General features: G+C 32.2%; 1 long non-coding RNA gene across 1 annotated transcript; it reads left to right on the top strand.

Moving 5' to 3' along the window:
• The first annotated feature begins 261 nt into the window (after window positions 1–261).
• Window positions 262–4531, top strand: LOC114317496 (uncharacterized). The gene is made up of 2 exons (XR_014334568.1): window positions 262–591; window positions 4029–4531. It is a non-coding gene; the product is annotated as an uncharacterized LOC114317496 (long non-coding RNA).
• The last annotated feature ends 1283 nt before the right edge of the window (window positions 4532–5814 follow it).

Genomic DNA, 5814 nt, shown 5'->3' with positions numbered 1-5814 from the left:
ATATTTTTTTTACTTTTTAAGTGTATTTATGTTAGGTGTGTCTAAAAAGTAAAAAAATTGCTTAAAATATTAAAAAAATTCAATAAAAATAAAAAAATATAAAAAATAAGAAAATAGAATTTTCTGAAAATATTTTTTTGAAAAGTGGAAACAAGGAAGGAGATTATTATTTAAAAAAAAAAGAGTAGTGATTTAGAGCACTAAATTAGAAGCTCTAAAAACACCACTAATGAGGTGGCAATGTAAAGAAAAAAAAAATGAAAATGCTTCCGACCTCTAAAACGTGATCACTAAATCGACACTAATGACGTGGCTGCCAACGTGGAAAGCTGAGGTAAACACGCCCGTTTCTCCCTCTTTCTTATTCATTTCAAATTTCAAATTCATTTGCACAAAACATTTGAAGACTCTCTCTCTCTATTCTTCATTCTCTTCTCTTTTCTGCTGTGCCTCTTTGTCGACGAGCTCCCGACGAATGCAGCTTCTACAACTCCGACGAGCGCAGCTTCTCACGAGAACGACAAGCGCAGCTTCTGAAGACGACCGACGACGACCGAGTCTCTCTCCGTCTTCACAGATCTGTCTGCACAGGTCAGCTCTCTCTCTCTCTCTCTCTCTCTCTCTATATATATATATATATATATATATTTATATATCTATATCTATACGCCCTGATTTGTTGAGATTTTTGACTTTGATTGCATGCCCTGATTTATATCTATGTATATATCTATATCTATATGCCCTGATTCGTGTCTTTCACTTTGATTTCATCTGTTTAGGACGAATTTGATTTTGATTTTGGACTGGTTTTGGAGTGATTTTGTACAGAAAAAAAAATAATTTTAACTTTAATTTTAATTTTTCTTGAATGCTTCAATGAAAAAGAACAGTGACCCTGATTTTCAACTTTAATTTTTTTCCAACATACGCCCTGATTTTTTCAAGATTGGTAAACGAGTTCTTTCAACATACGCCCTGATTTTCAACTTTAATTTTTTTTTTCTTTTCTGTGCAACTTATTGAGAGAATAGTGACCCTAAGGTTTGTCAAATTCAAAAAAATTTATGTGGAGGAAAAGAAACATTTCAACACATTTCAACTTTAATTGAAAAAAAAATTCACAACACATTTCAATTGAAGTCAGTTTGTTTAGAGGAAAAAGAACAGTCCAAAGTTTGTTTGTAATGGGTTACCTCATTTTTTGGATTGATGGGTTAGAGTCATTATGTGTTGTATTGAAATCTTTGGGCAATTTAGTTTATTGGAGAGACTGTAATCACAAATCACAAATATTGACTAGTCAGTGATCTTGCAAGATATTGACAAACCACATAATTTCTCCAATTTTTTTACTCTTGGTTTGTGTTTTCTTCCACCTATGTTCAGGAGTTCAAATTTCCAACAAAAACCACGCTCCTTAATTTTACTTTTACATTGTCGTCTTTCGTACTTGTTATTTTTAAATTCAATTTTGTAAACAGTTCTTAGAATGAGCCAAACTCTTGTTTACCAATCTTGAAGTAGTGGGTTAGAATCAAAGGGACTTGGTGCAATAATGTCAAAGCTAGATCCATACCCAATCTATCATTCTATGGTGACTAAACTAAGCGTGCATTTTTGTTGTTAATTCGCAACTCCGAGACGAAAAAATTGTTTTTAAAAGTCTGCCAAACACCGTCAACTTGGGTATTGTTATTGAAAACTGATTTTTGTTCTAAAAAATAGAGAAAATAAAGAAAACCCATTTGCCAAACTGTTAAAAAAAAAATCTTGAACATATACCTATGTTTAGGTAACCATTTTAATAAGTTTCTAAAGTCTTTGATTCCTTACAAAATGAAGGAATATGGTTATGATGAAAATTATAACAAACAAGTCAAATGTCCCAAAGAAAACAAGATTCTATAGAGCATCTGTGTAGTTGTAAATTTCTAATCATGCTTAGCCAAACATATATAATTCAATAAACAATAACTACAAAATTATATTATATTTGTGATTTGTGATTGCTGGAAATGCAACATCACTGACTATTCATTATGTGTAGTAGCTGAGGAAGAGTGGAAGTGAAGGAGACAAAGAGGAGAGATTATAGAGAGAGCCAAGTTGGCTTGGTTCAATGATTGGTTTTACTATTTTCTACTAGTTAATATTCAGAATGCCATAATTAGAACAGTTACTAAAGCTAGACACAGCTTAGTTGGGCCAATTGTAGAAGACTTGCATAGTGCCTATCCAGGCCTATTGAATTGAGGAATAAAGACTATTTGTCATGAATGATGTAAGACAACAATGTTGCTATCCTCTTCAAGTCTTTTTTTGGAGTTGGTTGGATTCTGTTCCACATATTTTAAAGAAGCTCTTACTTCGTATAGATTGTACCTTCTTTACTTGAGTAAGATATATGTGTGTTTATATGTACCAAGGCCATAGCTTTGAATGCACTTAAGTTCACCATTTTCTGAGCTCCCATTTGGGAACATATCAGCTGCATGCTATTTTTCTTTCCGCATTGGACAGTTGAACCTCACCTAATATAAACATTTATTGTCATTTGATTAAGTGTCTAGATAATTTCAACAATTCTCAATATTCTCAAATTATATATCCCATGCATATGAGATTTTTTTAGATTTGCAAGCATATGGGATTAATGGTTACAATCAAGTAAGTACTTCCTATAATAAACTAAACACCAAATTGATGAATCTCATGGATTATAAATCCAATTCCACCCAAATTTATTCAGCAAGCATGAGCCAAGTGTTTGTTTTATTCTTTATCATATATATTAATTAAAAATATGTATGGGTGAAGAATAAGGTTCTTGGAAATAGTAATATTACAATAATGGTTTTTTCTCTTTTTATAAAAGGGATGAAGGAATTATCATGCATAACTAGTAAACAGAAAATAATAATACAAGCCCTGTATTGTTAATTGTTTCGAGCTTTTAGTATTTAATTTTTTTTATTTTATTTTGGCAAGATGCTATGCCTTAAACAAGTCTTTAATGTACAAACCAGAGGGACATGCCAACCTATAAACTACTGGAGTCAATAGTCAACATTATTAGGCACATGTACACTTAACCATTAACTTAAAATCCTATTTATCTATTAGAAGGTTTAGCCTTACTTCTGTATAGATTGTACCTTCTTTACTTGAGTAAGATATATGTGTGTGTATATGTATATTCAGTTTGGTTTGAGACCTCGAGTAAGCTGACCCTGCAATACATAGCCAAACAGCCTTTTTTTTTTGAAGTCTAAAACTTTGAACTGGGAGCAAAACAGAAAAATTGATGAACAGAACCAAAACAAGCCAATCAGGGTTTGGTTCATATTCTAAGTTTCACCAAGAATATGTAGAATGTGGCCCTTGTAGAGGTCAGTACTCTGATTTCTTTGGGTGAACTAACACTTCAACTAATAACTGATATCACATATGACATATCAAGGCCATAGCTTTGAATGCACTTAAGTTGTCCACTTCTTAATAGTATAGTTAAGTATACCAGTTATGAAAAAACTACTAAACCGTTCTAATAAAATTTTAATTATTAAAAAAGTATGAGAACAACAAGAATAAAAGACACTAAACTTAAGAATTTGTAGCATAAACATGATTGTGTTGATTGAATTATTTACATGATTTAAAATTTTCCACAAGTTCTGGAATAAATTCCAACTTACAGCAATAAATTCCATATCTCTCTGGTTACCTATTTATAGAGTTCTAGTTAACTTTATTGGTAGATGAGGAATAATAATATCTACTAAACCCAACTTCAAGGGAATTTGAGACATATTCCAATAGCTCATCTCACAACCACTACACACAACACCAATTGCATTTAAAAGTGCATGCCCAGCATGATGTTATAATCATGCTGATTGGCCATAACCTATGGCCCAAACAGTGGCCACCCCTAGCCTTTAACGAACCACCTTTGTTTCTAGCAAGTTAAACAGTCCTAAGACTAATACACTAACTGATTGAGATTTTGATTCATATTTTTGCAGATGTCAACTTCAAGTGTTAACGCCAGTACATCAGATCAATTGACATTTTGCAACAGAAATTGTCCTCAATGTCCGAAAAAAGAAATTATTCTAATTTCGGAGACGGAATGAAACAAGAACAAGCTTTTTTATTGTTGTCCGGATTGCAGTGGGTTTATTGGATGGTGCTTGCCTATAAATTCACAACGTAGGGAGGAAGGGCAAGTGCGAATGGACAATACACCAACTGTCACCGAACAACTTCAAAGTATGGGCGAACATCTTCGATTTCAAAGCGAACAACATCAATTTCAGAACGCGCAGATGCAAAACTTGCAAAGAGGCATAAATAGAAATTCGTGTTGTATTAGTGGAATCTTCATCTTACTTGTAATTGGTGTTACATTAATTATGAAGATGTAATAATTTTTATAGAAGTTAGAACATGTAATTGGTGTTGTATTAATTATGAAGATGATATGTATGAAGATTTATGATATATTACAATTATGGATTGAGAAGTATGAATATGTAATCATGTCGATTGTTTGTTATCTGATTGGAACTTTGGAAGTTATTTGTTTGTCTGTTTGAACACATATTATGAACAGATTTTGGACTGATTTTGGACACTTTTTGGACAGATTTTGGGTTGATTTTGGACTGATTTTGGACAGATTTTGTGCTGATTTTGGACACATTTTCTGCTGATTTTGGACACATTTTGGACAGATATATTTTGGGTTGATTTTGGACTGATTTTGTGCTGATTTTTGACAGATTTTGGACACATTTTGTGCTGATTTTGGACACATTTTGGACAGATTTTGGGTTGATTTTGGACAGATTTTGTGCTGATTTTGGACAGATTTTGGACTGCTTTTGGACACATTTTCTGCTGATTTTGGACACAGTTTGGACAGATTTTGGGTTGATTTTGGAAAGTTATTTGTTTGTGTGTTTGAACACATATTTTGGACATATTTTTGATAGATTTTTGACAGATTTTGGGCAGATTTTGGACTGATTATTTTGAAAAGTTATTTGTTTGTGTTTGAACACATATTTTGGACAGATTTTGGACTGATTGTGGACAGATTTTGGACTGTTTGTCTGTTTTTGAACACATTATGTATGAAGATGTATTTGTCTATTTGAACACAGGTGCTTCACAGATTTGCACACTGGTTTTTGACACAGTTTGAACACTGGTTTTCAACACAGATTTGAACACTGGTTTGAAGACAGATTTTCAACATAGATTTGAACACTGGTTTTTGACACAATTTTAAAGACATTTTTTTCTCACACAAGTTTTTCAAGACAGATTCAAAGACAGGTTTTTTTCACACAGTTTTGAAGACAGATTTTTCCACTCAGGTTTTTCAAGACAGCTTTTTTGAACACTGGTTTTTCACATAGTTTTGAAGACATTTTTTTCACACTGATTTTTCAAGACAGATTCGAAGATAGGTTTTTTCCACACATTTTTGAAGATAGATTTTACCACACAGGTTTTTGAAGACAGATTTGCAGACATAATTTTAAAACAGATTTGTAACAGATTTTTCACACAGATTTGGAACACATTTATGGGACAGATTTTTTCGAACACAGATTTTGGAACACATTAAATCTGTAACAAACAGAGCACAAATATAACATTAATTGGGAACATTAACTATAACAACAAAGTAGGGAACAACATCAATTTGTTCTTAACCAAAAATACATTAAATAAACTATTCAAAACAAAATAAACTCCAAGTTTAGTCACATAAAAGGCATTACAATTACAACTTTCCAA

This window comes from Camellia sinensis, chromosome 7, assembly GCF_055761805.1.
Source record: "Camellia sinensis isolate YWXY chromosome 7, ASM5576180v1, whole genome shotgun sequence".
In the NCBI taxonomy this organism is placed as follows: domain Eukaryota; kingdom Viridiplantae; phylum Streptophyta; class Magnoliopsida; order Ericales; family Theaceae; genus Camellia; species Camellia sinensis.
Note: the sequence above shows the minus strand (reverse complement) of the source record. Positions and strands in the feature narration are given on the sequence as shown.